The 19,337-nt window shown below is 45.9% G+C and overlaps 1 protein-coding gene across 1 annotated transcript in view; it reads right to left on the minus strand.

The window, feature by feature from the left end:
* The window catches only part of CHAT (choline O-acetyltransferase), a 320,287-nt gene that overhangs the window by 217,263 nt on the left and 83,687 nt on the right, over nt 1–19,337 (minus strand). The gene's annotated exons all lie outside the window — the stretch shown is intronic.

The following is a 19,337-nucleotide window of genomic DNA, read 5'->3' on the forward strand; positions in this document are numbered from 1 at the left end:
AATTGTATACATTTTAACCTAGCCATGTTAGGTAGGATTCTGAAAACAATCCAAAGATCATATATATTGGCTTGTGGGTGAAGTGCTGCCAAGCACAAAATAGGAACTCCCAAGACACTGTAAATCAACAACAAATGCCCATGGTCACCGTCACTCCAATCTCAAAAACAAAACGGAAAGTGTTGGACACTGGAGGGTTATATCTACCATTCACACTCCAATCTGAGCAACAATAGAGAAAGAGTTGGTCTTTGCAGGGTGTAGATTTACCATTGACACTCCAATTTAAAGAACAGTAGGAAAAGTGTTGGACTTTAAAGGGGTTATATTTACTATTCATGCTCCAACATAAGCTAAATCGGGGAAAGTGTCGGATTTTGGATGGGTAGATGTTCTATTCCTACTCCAATAGAAGCAACAGCAGGAATAGCTTTGACTTTGGCAAGGTGTTAAATATGCTTTTCAAACTCCAGCGTAAGTGAAATCAGAGAAATTGTTGGATTTTGAATTGGTTACATGTGCCATTCCAAATTCCAGTAAGTAAGTAAGTAAATGTAATCTTTATTAGGTTTTTAAGGTACATAAAAAGCCATAAAAGAATTTCAACAAAAATATATCATTACATTACAGTTACTGATTGGTCTAAATTTATCTTAAAAACTTTTTATATTAAAATTGATCTAGGTGAATGCCGATAGTTTTATACTGTATAGTTAATATCATATACAGTATAAAACTATCGGCATTCACCTAGATCAATTTTAATATAAAAAGTTTTTAAGATAAATTTAGACCAATCAGGCAGTTTTCCAAAACATCTAATTTTCATACAGTTTGCGATATGGTTTGATCAAAGATTTACTCTGTGTTTAAAAATACATTTAAAAAAAGTCACTATATGTTTACAGACTAATTCTGATTCAATGAATTGCAGACGTAGCATAGCAGGGCGACATCTTCTTAGGCCCATTTTTTTTAAGAGTGGGATTAACCAAAGTTTACGGTGCGCAGAGTAGAGTTTGCAGAACAGAAACGTGTGCATGGTGGATTGTTCTGATGTATCGTCACATGGGCACGCTGTTAAACACTCTTCCCAACTATTGTTTGTCGGAAATGCCACCAATCTAGGAAAAATGTTCATTCTAAATCTTGTCAAGAGGAAGCGCTCGAATTGTGATTCAACATACGTCAAGTATGGCTCTATCCCCAGGGTGGTCATAACTGCCATGGAATGTTGAACCGAAGATTTTCTTGCCTCAATGCAAATTCGTAACTCTTCCATGTGGCTCAGTGCCCTTTTTTTTAGATCTCTTCTAGATATTTCGCCAATTGATTCCGGGGCAGAATAGTATTTACTGAGTCCCAGATCTGTGAGGAAGTTCTTTACAAACATGAGCCAGTCAATTCTTCCCACATGGTCCAATGACATACAATCTATTATTATCTGTTTAGATAAAGTATTTGTCGTTGTAGTCCAGATACGTCACCAGAGCATAATAGGTTGTATTTTCGCCAAGTCCGCTATATGCGAGATGCCTAGCTCCATATGGGAGGCATAAATAGATGTCCTTCTGGGGACAGCCAGCAGGAATCTTAAAAAGGTGTTCTGTGCAACCTGTAAAGAATTAGTGTTTTTGTGTCCCCAGAGTCAAGCCCCATATAGTGCAGTGGATTGACATTTTGCTTTGTAGATATGAAGCAATTCTACTGGTGGTTTCTTTCCTAGTTTTTGGGAGAATTTTATGAGGGCCGCAATTGCTCTTAGGAACTGGTGCTTTCGGGCTTCTATTGCTGGTTTCCAATTTATCTTTTCGTCCATCATGATGCCCAGATATGGGTATTGGGCGGTTATTTCAATCCTTTCATTGTCAAGGAAAATACCCTTTCCCCCTTTATTTTTGGTTCCTGCCACCATGATGTAGGTCTTTTTTACGTTTATGCGAAGGTCCAAACTTCCCATAAACCTTGCATACCTATCTAATGCCTTCTGTAATTCCCGCGGTGTTCTTGCGAGAATCACGGCATCATCCGTGTATAATAGAGCGGGAATTAGGCGATTTCTTACTCGAGGGAGATCCTGTCCCCCCTCAGCATTTCAACCTCAAGACCATTGGTATAGAGGGAAAAGAGGAAGGGGGCCAGGACACAACCCTGCCTAACCCCGCGCTCTACCTTGAATGGATCTGATAGTTCGCCTTGTACTCCAAAACGCACTCTAGCCGAGGCGTCTGTATAGAGTTCTCTCAGAAAGGTTACAAGGGCCTGCTCCATCCCCATCTCTGTGAGAATAGACCATAATTTTGAATGGGAGACGCAGTCAAACGCTGCGGAAAGGTCAACATAAACCATAAATAACCTACCCCGCTTTCCTGATACATATTTCCCCAGCTTCGTTGTTCCGAAACCCTCTCGGTAGCCAAACTGGTTATCCGAGAGAATCTCCCTGACCTCAACCCACTACTGTAGACGCTGGAGAACCACTCTGCCCAGTACTTTCCCCAGCAAGTCCAGGAGCGAGATTGGACGGTAGCAAGTAACGTTTTGTCTTTCGCCCTTCTTAAAGATAGGGACCATAATAGAATGATTCCAAGATTTTAGTAAGCCACACTTCATAGCGGAATCGAATACCCTTTTTAAGATTGGGGCCCATAAATCTAATTTATATTTAAAAAAGTCCACCGGTACCCCATCTGGGCCAGGGGCTTTCCCGCTTTTACTGGCCGTTACTGCACCAATAACTTCAGTTAATGTAAATGCTAGTGGGATAGGAAAAGAGTTTGGCTGCCAGATGTTACTATTGCTATTTAACCCCCCTATGAGATCTATTTCTGGGTTTTTACTAAAGATTTCTGAGAAGTGATTTACCCATGTATGTCCATCTATAGCCACCTCTATTGATGGTTGATTTTTTTTATTAGCTAGAAATGGGGCTCTAATCACTTTCCAAAATGCCTCGCTGTTTTTGATTAGGGAACTTTCGTGCAGTTGATTCCACAAAGCTTGTTTTAGTTCTAGTTTTCTTTCCTTACAAGCTAATCTATAGGACCTTCTTAGCAATTTTATTTTTACCTGGTGTCTTGGTTTGTTAGAAAGTGCTTTTTTTAGATTTTTGTTGGCCAATGTGCATTTATGGTTAAACCATCCTGTATTTGTATCCCTATTCCCTTTCTTATTTATAGTGAACGTTTTTTCACGTTTTCTAAAATTACATCAAAATTTTGGAGAACCTCCTCTTCCCCTATATCTGTATCTAGGCATTTTAATATTGCCGGGTAAGCTGCATTTACCACCTTGGCCGTTATATCTACTGGGTCTATCTTTTCCCATGCCAGAGCGTAACCATTCATTTTGGAAAGATGTAATTTATTCTGCGCAAGAGCAGTCATTATAAACTGGGGTTGAAGCTGTCCCTGTTCTAAAGACAGATTCACACCCAGAGCTGCATGGTCACTTGGGGAGTTTACTAATATTCTAAAGTCGTTAATTTCACTTGCCGATGTAATGGAACCAAGGATGTAGTCTATCGTTGACTCACATCCTCTCCCTAGGTAGGTTGGGTCCAGTCCTCCCTGAAGATTTTTTTCCTCGTTTATTATCACTAAGCCTAGTTCGGAGAGTGTTTCATTTAGGTAGTCTCCTACCAAAGAGTGATTAAAATGAGCTATTCTGTCGTCTTGATTCTCTGCTAAACCGCAGAGATTGGTATTAATTTTAGGACAGGGGTGCTGATTAAAGTCCCCTCCCCATATGATACTCGGTGTGCCCATAAGTTTCATATGATTTATTTGTTTACTAAGTTTTTGACGGAGCTCACCGATTGTTTTTATCGCCTCTGTGGGAATTAAGTTATCGTAGAAGTTTACCAGGAAAACAATCTCCTTCTTCCTAAAAGAAAGGCTTAGTAGTTGATAATTAGATTCTGTTTGGAGGACCGTGACTTTTAATCCAGGTATGGTGTTTGCTATATAAGTGACCAGGCCGCCCTTGGCCCTTCCATGAGTAGCTGCTATTGCTGGGGAGGAATAAGTTTTCTAGCCCATCAAATGATATTCCGAAGTATCCCAAGTCTCCTGTAAGCAGATAACCTCGTAATCTTTCACAAAATTTAGGGCACTATCATCCTCAATCTTAGCACGGAGTCCTGCTATATTCCAAAATAAAAAATAAACCGTCCCACCGGTAGCTCACTTTGGGGGGCCTCCTCTGAGCAGGGACTATGTGCTAACACTTGCCTCTGCTCCCTTCTGGAGTCTATTATTGTGCCTGATGTATTCTGTGAGTTCGGAGTTTCACCCAATTCTAGGGGTGGTGAATTGGAAGGCATGTGCTGATGGTCATATGCTGCCGTTTCCTCGTTTAACTTGTTCTTCGTTATGTCAGCCCTTTTTAAGTTATTGGTCTCTAAGGGATTGGATTTTGTTACACGAGTCTCCCCCCCCATTTGTGGTCGAGGTGAGTCAGTCCACCCCATCTAACCCATAAAACATTGAAAAGCGGTTAGAAGTGGGGAAATTGAATCCCTGTTGTGCTGTAGAATTGTTGTTATTAAACCCCCTATATGACAACGGCCAATTTGGATAATTATAAGGGTTTTGAAAGGGAGGTTGATGACCCACTTCTTTCCATTGAAACGGATTATTTCTTAGAGGGTTGGGTTTATGAAAGGATGATAGCTCTCTAGGATAAAAATAGCTAACATAGTGGGTAGAGATGGATTCCCCCCCTCTCGCATCGTACCAGTCTCCAATGCATCTTACGGTTCTGGGGTCTTTAAAATTTACAATGACTACGTCTCCTTTCTTGTCCTTTGGTCTTGATCCCACCCAATTGGTTCGCCTTACTGTTAGAATTACTCCATCTACATGGGCAGGGAGTGGTCTGTTTTGTTCTAGCCAATGAATTATTTAGTTTTTTAGGGCATAATGGCTTTCCCTCACCCCTTCTGCTAATTCAGGTACTCCTGTCAATATAATAGTGAAAGGGGCAGAATCAGGTGGTAAATCTACTTTCCTCAACGTATGCCTATTGAATCGCTGTGTGGGCTGTTCCCCATTCTCGTTCTCATTCTCTATTCTATTTTTATTAGATGAGGTGTTATTCTCAGGTACCTTTTTCTCTTTGGCAATTGGGGGCTCCCTTTGTTTCGGAGAGGATTTTGATGGTTGGGCAGGTTGTTCTTTGGTGGGCAAAGCTTTAGGAAATTTTGCCACCGCTTTATTTTTCCCCTTTGTAGTCCCAGTATTTACTCTGGTGGTACTAGTTGGAGGTTGTACTGTAGTCAAATTTGGGGTCACAACAAGATTTCCAGTTTTCTTTGTGACCTGTGTTTTTACTAGTTCCGCTAGAACCGCTTTGTTTCCTTCTAACTGGTCACCTAATTTATCTAGCTTTACGCCAATCAACCTAGTTCTCTCATATAGAGGAAGTAGAAGAGATCTAACCCGCCAAGATTTGAAGTCTGCAGGTTCCAATATTCAGGGGCACCTTGCTCTGTCCCCCCCGCCCCCCACCGGCTCAAGCTCTTTCCACCGATGAATAGGGCTGCCTGGCCCCAACATGGCCGACGCCCCGGACATCCTCTAAACCTAAAGAAGGCGAATAAGGAGATCACCCACCTTAGTTGGGACCCCGCTGCACTTGCCTAACGCCATAATCCAAAGGAGAAAATCACTGTTCTACAGGTGCCACTCTCTGCCTTACAAGCAAGCCCCAGTTCTCTCCCCCCTTGCCTATGGCTGCCTGACCCCAACATGGCCGCCAACTCGGACATTTTTTTAACGTGTTAGGAGAACATGGAGTCTCCTATCTTTAATTCTTTAATTCTAACTACTCCATTTGGGCCCCTGCTGCGCTAGCCCCACGCCACAACTAGAAGAGTCTAACACCGATCCTTAGGGGCACCATCCCCTGCACCCCAGGCAAGCTCCAGTTATTTCTGCCCCTGCCTAGGGCTGCCTGGCCCCATGTTGACCACCACCTCGGACATCTCATAACCGTGCACCAGGCGATTAAGGAGACCCCAATTTTAAATACTTCTTTGAGGTCCCCGTGGTGCTATCCCGACGCCACGTCCAGAGGAAACTAATCGCCGATCTTCAGGGACTCCATACGCGACCATCACGCAGCTCCAGTTCTCGCAGTCCCTGCCACAGGGCCCCCTCGCCCTTCTTTGATCGCACCTCGGTAATCTCACAATCTTGATACAAAACCTCTCTGACCAACCTCAAGAGTCTTCCCAAGGAAGGCGCTATGACGACCACAGGCTGAACTCCGCGCTTCTGTTCTTCAACTAAGCCCTCCCACCGCTGTCTAGGCCGGTCACCTCTGTCACCGAATCGGCCCCACTCCCCCCTAGTTCTCTTACGATGCCGCCATCCATGCATCTAAACACGCTTCCCTGCCCGTCACCTAACCACTTGTCTCTGCTTGGCCGGAACACCTACACCATTACTTTCCCTCGCAATCTCTCCTTCAAAGCTAAAAAACGCTTTAAACAAAATCTAATTAGGCAACACCCCGAAACACTAATTGTGGACACCTACCACTGCTCAGCGAAAGGGCCGAGAAAAACGGACTTCATTTTCCACACCACCAGGCCAGACGTATGGGTCCCCACCTTTAACTCTCTCCTCCCAGTCTCCAAAACCACCTTCACAGATCACAGCCGGAAACTAACCATCTCACCCCGGAACCATCAGTCACTAACCGGAGACATCTCCATCACCATCTTTGTGAATGGCTCCATTCTAATTCAGGCGAAAGACGAAAACCTAGAGTTCTTCGACTCCCTCTTCCCCGCTCTTAAAACGTCTACGGCTCTCCACCCTCAACAGATGCGCTCCACTAACCCTAATGACTCCCGGCATACGCCTAACCCGAAGAGCGTACCTCCACCACCTCAACTTCCCCTTACCCCGCGCTTAATCATGTCTCCAGTCATTTGCCCCCCCAGTCCCACCCCCCTCTACCCCCCACCCCCTGCGCCCCCCTTCACCCAAACTCCCAGAACTCGACCACCCCCACCTACCCATCCGACTCCCTTCCCTCTAGTCCACGTCTCCCAGAGCACTCCAGGCTCTCAGTATCCCACCCATAGAGTTCCCAGACCACCCATCATCACTGAGCCACAGCCCCCAACGCAAACCCACACTCCTCTAGCTTTCACCGCCCCCCTTAGTGAAGACAACCTCCACCCCCTAGAGGAACACATCCCTCTTCCCTCCTTATCCCCTGCCCTCCCGATCCCTAAATTCGTCTCAGATCCTCCCACCCCGACTTCCCTCCTGAATAATTACTTGCCCCATAGCCCCTCTCCCTCTCTAGTCATCCCACAATCAAACTCTAACACGGAACCGGTCCTCCCAACCCCCACTATCCCCCTCAGCAAAGTCTTGCCCCACTGCCCCTCTCTCTCGAGGTCCAGCTTCACCCACCCTCCCACCCCCCAGCACCCAAACTAACGCAACGCCTGGACCTTCTAGAAGCCCAGATCGCTACCCTGATTTTTTGGCCTGAAGGAAACCCTATCCTCCCTAGAGAAACTCCTGCAACCCGCCCATTCCGCCGCACCACCCCTCCTCCAACCACCTCCCATTAGGAATGACTCTCGACCTCCAGTTGGGTCCAGGCCCCCCTGGACTCCCAACCTCCTCCCACCAAACCCAGGACTGTGCCACGAGTTGACAGTCCTAGAAGAATTCCCTCCCTTTCGCCACAAGAAGTGAGCTCCCTCGCCGCCTCCTACAAATCCCCTCCTTCCCAGCCAGCCCAAGCTCAACCCCAATCCCATTCACCCTTCGTCCCGATTCAAGTCATCACGGGAGTAGGAAGAGACCCGCCGCCCGAAAAGCTCACAGACCACCATCCTATCTCTCCTCCTTACCCAGAGCTACTTCTGGCAATCCAAAATCGAATGCTGACCGTCCGATTAACTGTATGCTCATCAACTGCCGCTCCGCCGTCAAACATGCTACAGAAATTGCCGAAACCATTCTCTCCCATGACCTGGATGTCGCCTTCATCACTGAAACATGGCTTAACACTCTATCCCCTCCCATCATGGACACGCTAGTGCCGCACGGATTCGCTATTATCCACAAAGACAGGCCTGTACACAAAGGGGGCGGAATAGCTATTATCCACAAAAATGACCTCTCCATCACTGAATCTCCCTCCGTCATTTACAACTCCTTTGAATGCCTTTCGGTCTGCCTCAATTCGCCGAACCACTGTCCACTTCAATGCCTTCTCCTCTACCATCCTCCGGGCAACTCCTCCGAATTTGGCGCTCAGCTAACGGACCTGATCACACAAACCGCTCTGGATAGCGACTTCAGAATAATTCTTGGCGACCTCAACATAAGATGGAATGTAACTAAAAACCCACTCATCCAATCTCTCACCTCCCTTCTACATGACTACGATTTAACCCAGCACTGCACAGAGGAAACCCACCATAGAGGAGCAATCCTTGATGCAATCATCGCGGATAAAAAGACAATCTCGATCGACCACATCATCCCGGTGGACTGGTCGGACCATCACGCCATTCTCTTCCATATCAATCATTCGGTTCTGTCCCTTCCACCTACTCAAACCTCCCCCAAGTGGGTCAGAAACTTTTCGAGAATTCCTCCCGATAAGCTAGAAGAGGGACTTAGCTCACTCCTCTCGAACTCGACGGAACTCCTCTCCACCACGGAACTCACCTCGCAGTACCACGCCAACCTGGAGCTCGTCCTAGACCAGCTGGCACCGCGGAAACTAAAAAAAACAAGAAGCATCCCCTCCAGATCCTGGTTCTCCACAGACATCAACGTGAAGCGCTCTGATACCTTCGGGTCCAGCTAGCGCTATACAAAACTTTAATAAATAAAAAATAAATAAAAAAATCTAAACATATCCTCTATTTTGGATAAGAGTTCGCCCTCTATGTTAGGGCCACGTGGTATCACTAGGGGGTTAGAAGATGCAGAATTACTGATCTCTGTTGGCTGCGGGGGGGCTTGGCCTAGTGTAATTTTATTATTTGTGCGCTTAACCTGTCCTTTCTTTCTTTCTTTTGGGCGAAACCCCTTCTTTTCCTTTTCTTTCCTTTAATGTTCGGGTCCCCGCTTTTGAGGGGAAACATTTTCAGTAAGGCAAATCAGGTCATCTTCCTCCTCCCTGATGAACAGCTGTGAGGGAGCACCTCGTTCTAAGTTTGACGTGTCCGGGGAAAGAGCTTGGGCTATTTGTCCTAATGATGAGCGTTTTCCCGTTAACAAGTCAAGCGAAAGGCGCTTCTCTGTGTCGGCAATTTCTTTCTCCAATACAATAGAGATGCGTTTAAAAAAATGATCAATCGTGCCAGTAACAGCCCCTTTAGAAGTTTGGACCGTGATTATTGGACTTGGCCCGCAGGGCAGGTTCACCCCTAAACTTTTTGCTGAATATGTGACCCTGTGTTAGTGATTTTTGGGTCTCTGCGCACTGTTCCCTGGGTCCCAGAGTGAAAGTGCGTGCGTGTAGTATGGCTGGCCTGCCCTCCCATAGGAATGCATAGGGAATGTGTGTGTCCCTGGTAGTTCCTGATGCGTGGGGAGTGCAGGCTCGAGTTTAGTATGTGTAAACTCGTGAGAGTGAATGCTGCGAGATGGTGTCTGCGGCATGTATGTGTCTAGAAGGGAAGTGCTACTTCTGGACATTGAGATATGTGTGCAGTGAGGGTGCTGGAGCGTGATTGGCTGGAGCTGGCTGGCATGCCAGGCTCCAGGAAGTCTGGATGGGTCTGCCCGGTGGTGAGTGGGAGATTAGCATGAGTGATGTGTGGGAGGAGTGTACCTGTGTCCTGGATGGGCTGGGTTTTCCCCACACAATGCTGGCTCCGCCCCCCTGTGGGGTGTCTAACGACCCTAGCCTCCCCAGTGAAAGAAATGGGTGGTTGGGCCATCAAGAGTGCTCCAGAGCCAGCTGAAACTGGTTTTCCCCCCACCTTGCACCTTGAAACAAAGTATTTGTTACTATAAGAAGGGGCTGTGTCCCCTTGGAAAATGTTCTGCTTTTGGATCCTGAGGGGGCTGCTGCTGCTGCTGGGGCCAGGAGGACCGCCACTTGGGGTGTCTCCCTGCCTGGAGACCCAGTGTGCTGGCTCTGGCCCAGCCTTGCCCCCCTGCCTGCCTCCAGCCCCTGCTGGAGCCTTGTCCTGTCCTCCAGCGCTGGGGAGCACTGAGGATTCTTTGCCTGCAGCCCTGAGAGCGCTGCTCTCTGCCCTTCAGCGCTGGGGAGCGCTGAAATCTCCTGCCTAGCGCTTGGAAGCGCTTTATTTTGGCCATAGCGCTGTGAGCGCTGTATTTTGGTCCTGGAGGCGCTTGGGAGCGCCTGCCCTTCGTGTCTAGCGCTGCTAGCGCTGGGTGTGCACAGCCGGTGCCCACCCGGCATCTAATTGCCCCGTGTGGCGATTTGGCGGCGCGGGTGCCACCCCGCTCATTGCCGCTTTGTGTTGCCCGTTTTTGTTGATCCACGAGGGAGCCCACTCCTCGGATCACATGGGAGCCCGCCTGCCTGCCTAAAAGCGAGCCGCTGCGCTGCCCGCGGCGACCCGGAAGTGGTGAGGAGGCCGGCCAATCACAGCGCGGCCCAGGAAAGGCCGACCGGAATTCCCGCCTCCTCAGCCGAGCCGGGAAGAGAGAAGCTGCCGGTCGGGTCCCAGAGGCTCCCCGAGTGGAGAGGAGAGCCCCGGGACGAGAGGAGAGAGCCCCCGAGGAGCGGGAGCTCTCGTGCAGGAGCCGCCGCCCGGGAGTGAGACGCCCAGCAGCCGGTGAGTGAAAGCCGGCTAGGAGAGAGGTGCGAGGTCGCGCACCTTCTCCCCCCCCTGGCTCTACTCGAGCGGCCCCACTTGACAGCGGGCCGCTCCCCCAGGGCGTACCTTGCGTCACGAGTCCCCCAGAGGGGGGGACTCACCACAGAAGCGCCCCCACGTGTTAGAGGGTCCCCCGGGAGGGGCCCCCACAGCCCAGCGAGGCTGCACCTGTGTTGTTGGAGCCCAGAGAGGGTTCCAAGGTGGCATTTGTTTGTTGGCGCCACGAGGATCAAGGCGCTATTTGTTGAGGAGCCCAGAGAGGCTCCTGGGGCCCAGTGGTCCTGGAAGGAAGCGCCTGAGAGAGACTCAGGGCGCCATTTCTTGTCCAGGAGCCCAGAGAGGCCCCACAGTGCCACAGTGGTGGTTCTTGAGCCCAGAGAGGCTCCAACGTTGCCCAAACTTTCCCTGCACCAGTTGCCCAGCACTTTGTGGGCAACTGCCACGTTTAGGCCCTGACATTGGGACACAGGGACTGTCACAGGTGGTGACTGATCTAAGTTTGGCGCAATATTATTGCTACACCTCTGAATGTTAATGCATCATGTGTTATGTTTTTACACCCCTACAGGAATTAAGATGTGTAGGTGGTTGTTTTTCTCCCTAGTACAGGTGGTGCTAGTGAGGTCCTGTTACCAGTGATTTCTGGTTGTGTGCTCTATTTTTATATTGTGTGCTACACTGATTTTACTTTCTAAAGTGCTATTTCTGAAAGTATTATTTCTAAAAGTGCTGATACCCCTGACAGTGGTCCAAGTGGCCCTGTCCTGTGCAATATCCCTTGTAAATTCCGCCCGTGCCTGTTGGCACAGTGTAACAAGATGTGTGTTTTATCTGATGTATATTTATTATAATACAAAGGCTATTTTTATATAACCTTGTGTGGAGTTTTCCTTTGTGGTGGGCCTTTGGTTGTTGTTGCTGGGGTGCGTGCGCAAATACTTAGCCTACATCGCCTCCAAGTTTAGCCTTGCTGCTCGCGCCACGTTACCTAGAGGGTGAGTAGGGGTTATCTTGGCGTGTAACTCCCTTGCCCTGACTTGGGAGTGGTGGTCTCTGACTGACTTTGGCGAAAGCCCTGGCCAGCCAGGGATCCCATTTCCAACAGTGATGTTATTACTTATCCCCGTAGAGGGGGCCATGTTTAGAAATATGCAAAGTTAGTAAATCTTTGAGTTAATGAGGACTGTTGCAATCACGGAGGGGTAAGCATAATACAGTCTCTATAGAACAGTGTATAGTAGGCAGGTTACGATGAAAGGCAATCGGCTTACCACGAGGTGTGCAATGGCAGATGGCGGATGTTCGGGGGGTAGCCCGTCCTGTCCTTAAACGTCCTGAGACGGCCGTAGACGGCCCCGCCTTTGTCCCGGGCTTCTCCCGCGCGCTCCCGCGCAGCGGTGGTCTAGTCCAGTTATGTACGGTGGAGAAGGTTCAGGAGGGGCGTGGCAAGCAGCAGGGAGAGTGGACCAAGTGTGGCAATCAGGTCACGCAGGGACTCCTGGGATTTGGAGTCCCTGCTACACACTCGCAGCCCCGCTGCAGGGCAAAGCCTCGCCCCTCACGCTCAATTTACAATAACCAGTTTCTCCTCCTCTCGACGCGTTGCCGCAAAGCGGGACCCGCGAAGCGGGTCCTGCGAGCGGTAAAAAGGCACCCTGGAAGAAACGACGATCTGCTGCACTCCTGGATGGCAGGTCCCACAGGAGCGAGGTCTAGAGCAAAGTTTGTGGAGTGTCCAATTTCCAGTAATTTATTTTAAAAAAATTAAATACCTAATAACCTAAACTTATTAAAGCATATTCAAAATAAATATATACTATATAAATAAATTAAATTAAATGTATTAAATTAATTTAACAAATAAAAAATGCACTTTACTCCCTACTAACCAAAAACATCACTAGCTCTAAAAAGTATAATACATTATAAACAAAACAAAAATACAATTGAACTATTAATTAAATAAACAATACTGTTAAAGGCAATAATAATTCTAAAATAAATTTTAACATTTTTGTAATTAAATTAATTAATTAATCAATTAATAATTGATTAAAACACTGCAAAAATGACATAACAAATGATCAATTTGAAAAACAACATAATTAATCACCAATTAAATATTTTACTAAACTAAACAATGTATTCAAAACATATAATTAGAATGACCGCATACTATTTACCCGCTAACACAGCAATCCACAACTAAAATATGAATTACTAATGTAACTACACCGAAATAAAATAAAATATACATTAAAATCAGAAAATACAATTAAATCACTAAAATAACAACTTATAAAGTAATCAATTTAAATAATTAATCAAAATTAAATCTATAGTAAAAATAAAAAACAACTTGCAATCTACATAACTTCTTACCCTATTCACCTACAGACCCAACAACCCGCTACTAATTTATAAATTACTAAAGAAATGTAAACAAATGTATTTACACATAAAAAAATTGCAAACTATACTAAAAGAACATTTACATGATAATATTAACACCTAAAATTAATTTTATAACTAATGTATATTTAATTTATTAAAAACACAACTATGTTAAAGTAAACAATATTACCTACAATATTTTTTAACAATATGATATACATAACAAATGATATTGTTACCCTCTATATTTTGTTACTCTATTTATGTAGTGACTATATTTGGCTGGGCCCAAACTGGGGTGGGGTGGCGAGCCAAAGAATGATGGATTTAACCCGGATCCTTGTGACTTGGGTGAATGTTTGCATTGTCCAGCATTCCGTCCATCAAATATTTCTTTTGCATATGTCGCCCTAAGTGGGAAGGGTATGCCCAGACGTGGGTCCCGTGCTCACTACACCACTGGATTTAAGCTAGCCTGGCTGATAAAGGGTGATGCCCTGAAACCGGTCTGAGGATGCTTGTTTACGGTCTAGGTTAGACCTGGCTTAGCAGTTCGGGCTGGACTGTTCCCACAAGGAACAGGGTCAAGACTGATTTGCATATGGCTGGTCGAAACTGGGGTGGTGTGGTGAGCAAAATAATGATGGATTTAACCCAGATCCTTGTGACTGGGGATGAATGTTTGCATTGTAAGAATTCTGTCCATCAATTGTTTCTTTTGCATATATTTTTGAGACAACATTTATGTCACTGGATATTTTTTACTCAAATCTTTTGCCATTCACCTGTCTGACATTGTTGTCCTGGCCTCACATGAGTTCCATTAAGCATTAGCAAAGCATTAACAACACCAATAGGTGTGGCCTTGCCTAGGTAGTGCAATGGTTAAATGTGTTTGTTTTTATTGATTTATTTGCAAGCTGATGCCAAAAAGCAATAAAAAAAAGCAATAGGCTTCCACTAAAATATTTTACATTTAAAAATAATTTGTGAATCAAATACTATTTTGATAGTGCAGTCTGGCTTCTTCCTTAAAGGCCATTGTACTTAAAACAGATACAGAAACCCCACACAGAGGCCAAACCACACTTGTAAATGGTCAAGTAAAACCACATGGAAATCCTTGTCATTGGTGGCAATAAGGGCTCTCAGATGTTGCTATGACTAAACATTTTCATTTCCTTTCAGTTTATGAGGACAATCAGGAAACCCTTCTAGTGCTGCTGAATTTTCCCCGAAGACAAGATGGCATTAAAAAACCACATCAACCTAGGAATTTGAGTTCACTGCGAGTAGAACATTATACTCACTGCATGGAACTATAAGGCCGTAAATCGAGGTGGATATTTCTCTTGTTCATAGAAGGACCATTTGAGCTCTTTATGACTAGATGTAATTGTATGGCCTCTTGAAGAATTCAGTAATCCATGTTTGTGGTCACTCTCCAATTGCTACTCTTTCATCAGGTCTATCATTCGTCATCATTAAGGCATGTCAATCAATACATAATAGCAGGAGCGACACGTGCAGGTAGAAGCAGTGGGGTGGTAGGGCGGGCTCGAAGGAGACTTAACAGATGACAGCAAGGGAAAATGTAATATTTATTTAATTTTTCCTCGTCGGTGTCTCTACATTTCCCCCCGCCCCGCCGCTCCTACTTGCATGGGCCCCTCCTGCATAATAGATAATACGGTATATGGTACACTTTTAGAATCTAAAGTCTAAAGGCCTACCTCCTTCCTGTAGACAAAAGTCCATCCAGCACTTGTGTTCTCTAATGGGATTTAGGACTAATGTTTGCATAGGAGGAATGCCATAGGACAATTACTCTTAACTCAGGTTGCCAGATCTTTGTCTTTATACAATTTAGTAAGGGTTCCATTGAGACCATAAAAAACAGGCAATATTGGGGAAGACTAAGTAAGGAGCTCTATGGGGCAGAAAGGTACACACACATATTAGAACTTCCAAAATCTATCTGGTTTGATTGCAGTGCTGGAAATATTAAACAAATCAATTGAGGTTCAATGTTTTATGTTGAACTAGTGATAACTTTAATTTCAGTAGCCCCCATGTCATTAACCCTGGCTTTGTGTATCCCTTAGTGCCCTTAGATGTAGGAATAAAATAAGATGATTACCAACTTATGCATGTACCCAGAGACTAAGTAGGTCATTTAGAGTTTGGAGAAATTGTGCATCTGCCAAACTCATGGATAACCAGTCTCATTTAGAGGTGCGTGTACCTCGGTGTTTTCTGTTGGTGGAGCCTCAGTTGGCTCCGTCTTTGGAAGCCCATGACCTAGTAATCTGCCTGTCACTGTACCAGAAGGTTTTAGAGAAAAAACCCTACCCAGTTAGGGTGGAGTGATCCTCACTAGATTTCCTTGTCCCAGACTGTCATGTGATACACGGGGTCCAGGGAAGAGAAATAGCATAATGACCCCCATGTGGTGGTAGAGAGCTCCTTGTTCATACAGGGCATTGTTATTTTGTTTTGAAGAACAAATTCATGCTTTAGGACTGTGTTCTTACACAACTAAGGGGCCGATTCCGATGTTGGTCGGAAAGGCTCAGAACGGCATTCAGTTTGTCCGAATCCGATTTGGAACCGGCGTTTCCAGCCGACTTGGAAACATTTCCGACCAACAGATTACGATGTTCTTGGTTGGAAAGGAAACCATTTGGTCAATCTGAATTGGTTCCAACGGCCATTCGGAGACTCCTAATCAATTGGAGCCGACTCATAGAGCTCTACGGGCCGCGTTTCCGATTGCGCGATTACGATTTCAGATTCGGACAGCCGTTCCGAATCCGTTTGTTCGACACGGATCGGCTTTTGGAATCTGACTTTGGAAGCCCATAGCATGCCCTTCATCACCCAGAGGCATCCGGTTAGGGTCCGTGGGGGTACCCATGGGTCCCTTCATTTGCCAACCATGCACAATGTTGCAATCACCATGGGGTGCCCTCCACAGGGTACAAGGTTTTCTACAACCACCCGTTTTTTTTTCAATGGGAGCCTGTGTTGTCTGTCGGAACACAGGTTCCCATTAAAGTCAATGGGTGTCCGACCGAACTGTGTTCGGAAACATTATTGGTCGGTCAGACTCCCTGAATCCGATTTGGTTGGAAACCATTCCAACACCGAGTTGGTCCTAATGCTTTCTGACCGGTATCGTAATGAGACCCTAAATATTTTCTGGGCGCGTGATCATATCTACTTGCCATATTCATTGACTGCTGTGGGGCCGCTAGACCGGCAGCTCCATTGAAAGCATTGAGATCCCCAGCTTCTTGCCAGGGATCTCTACATTGGGCAAGTGGTCACCCGGCAGGGAAAGTGTGATCCTACAGCAAGCAAAAAATGTCAAGAGACGAAGGTCTGCCAGTCTTGAATACCCATATTAGAACCCAGTCCTGATATGTATGATATGTATCAAGAAGAAAAATGCAGCTGAAACAAGTCATCACTAGGATATCTATCAGCATCTAGGACACGGGGGAGATTGTGTGAATTGGTGTAACTTATTGTCCATTCGAATGCACATGGGGAAGAGGCAATGAGGGGACCACAATCTGAGTAGGAGAGCGTTTTTGTATCATTAACATTAAAAGAGGCCCTAGGGTGGAATGTGAATCTGGTATCAGGATGGGCCTTGGCAACAAGTCTTCTGGTGGCTGAGGCTAATGGGATTTATGACATACAGCAGTCCTATGGCCAGAGGTGCGTCAACCAGTCGAGCTTGGTTGACAGTACTTCTTTTCTTTTTATTTAACTCTTGCAGGTTCCTTTTCATCCCTGCCTTCTCCCTTTGTCACTGTTTTCCTTTATTTATCTTCCTCCTTTTTTTGCATTTCTCTCTCGTAATCTGGTTTAAAAATCAGATGACGAAAAAGAGGCCCTGGTGCCCAAAAATGAGTGCTGGTGCTACCACCTGCAACCACTGGATCTAATTAACCACTTCTCCTAAAATAATATGAAAATGGTTGCAGATTTTCTCGAGGACCCCAAAACATTTTCTTTGTCAATTCATCACAGAACATGGACAATAAATCTTCTGCCTGCTCAGCATTCTCGAAAGAATGACATTTACAATGGTATTGAAACCAAATTGTTCATGACGCTTGCTTATCTAGAAAACAAAAACAAAATCTAAAACAGGTGAGAAAAGCACTGTGCTATTTCTGGCAAAACATAATAAATAACAGTGCTTTCAATATTTTTTTTTTAAAAAGCCATTATTTGGCCTGGGGTGACCAAATGTTTGTGCAACAGCCTCTCGTACGTGTTGTCAGGAAGAACTTGTGATGCGGTTAAACATCATCTTGGATCCAGGTCTAGCATTAACTTGAAATAGATCGACACAAATCTCTGTCACTTATCACCCTTGACCTTTGTACCAGTGAGCTGGCGCTTGGGCACCCGTTCGACGTGCCTCCTTGGCTCATGAGCAGAAACTGGCTTCCACACTGTCACAGATGTGCCATTTCATCAACCTCAAACTACTGACCCTCAGTTGTGACCTTTTGATCGTCATCTGTCCTTAAATTCACAACAGTTGTAGTCAGCTACTCTTCTTTTTATCATGTAATCCCCCACTATCCTTCAGTGCAGCTCCTTTATCCTTCAGCTGCTCTTCAGCATTTCATTTTCATTGTCCCTTTAGTTTTGTTCCTTTGAACATCAGCTGATGTCATACAAATGGGAGATTGTGCGCATGCAAATGCCAATTAACATTAATAAGAGCAATAAATAACCCTGAGTTTTGCCATGAATCTACTAGATGTCCTTCGGTTCTCTCCTTTAAACACAAGGGTCCCCTCCTATCTGCCTCTTTCCCAAGTGGTCCTTTCTGCCCCCTTAATTCTGGCTTTTAAATTAAAATGCTCCTCAGCTCTGTTCCATTAATGGGGCCATCCAGCGTAGAGGAAGAAAGTCCCGTTTGGTCCTGCATCTCTACAAACCACCAATAGCCATTCCAGAATGTTCCTTTGATGATATCTGTTTCGGTTTGGAGATCAATTGTGACGTCATTCATTACGTGACTCCTTTAAGGACCAAGTACCCCTCTGCTTTCTCCAGGACATCATCTACCCTCAGTCCTGGTCCTCAAAAAATAAGCTGCCACCTCAGTTCTTGCCCTTTAAACACAAGCTGCCCCTGAGAGATGTTCCTTTTAGCACCACATGCCTCTCCACTCTGTCCTTTCCTGTCAACATCAGCTTATCTGCCTTTTAACCCTTTCACTGCGGCGGCTATTCCGCCGCAGTGCCATGGGGCGGGGGGCCGCACGGCGCTCCCGCGCTGGTGACGGAACCGCTCCGTCACGCCCCTTGGGTGAGCTGTGCTTGTGACGGAACGGTTCCGTCATGGCTCCGCCCGCACTTTAGAACGTCAGCGCAGGCGCGAAATCAGCGCCGTGCAGGCGCGGCGAGCGGGCCGTGACGGAACCGTTCCGTCACCAGCACAGCCCACCCGAGGGGCGTGACGGAACGGTTCCGTCACAAGCGTGGGAGGGGTTAAACAGCAGCTGCCCTCCAATCTGGCCATTTACGCATTTGTTGTCCCTTAGTTCAAGTCACTCAAACATAAGCTGCCCCTCAGATCGGTTCCTTTAGCCAGAGACTTTTTAAGGCATGGGCAAAGTGGGCTCTGGCGCAGGGCCCCAAAAAATTTTTTTGGGGGGTGGGGGGCACTTGATATAGCCAGCTCTATTTTGCAGACAGTCCTGACGTGATGATCTTGAATTATTCTTAAACTGATTATTTTAAAATCTGTTTTCCTTTAAAAAAAAAATTAATATGGGAGACTATATTACCGACATTTTGCAGAGAAATGTTATATTTGCTTTTCAACACCATGCACCATCCATCATTTTTAAAAAATGTTATGTCGAAACAGGACCTTGAATATGAGAAAAGAGAGGGTGTCATAGAGATTATTTGCAATAAAATTCATGAGCTGCGGCTTTATTGCAATATTAAAAACATATCACTATCCCTGAATATTCGATGTAAACACACAGGGGCTTATTTATGAGCCCCTTGCCCCGTCGGTGCATCACGTTGTGTGATGCACAGACGGCGCAACCTGCTGTGTG

The sequence above is a fragment of the Lissotriton helveticus genome, chromosome 5_1, assembly GCF_964261635.1.
Source record: "Lissotriton helveticus chromosome 5_1, aLisHel1.1, whole genome shotgun sequence".
Lineage (NCBI taxonomy): Eukaryota > Metazoa > Chordata > Amphibia > Caudata > Salamandridae > Lissotriton > Lissotriton helveticus.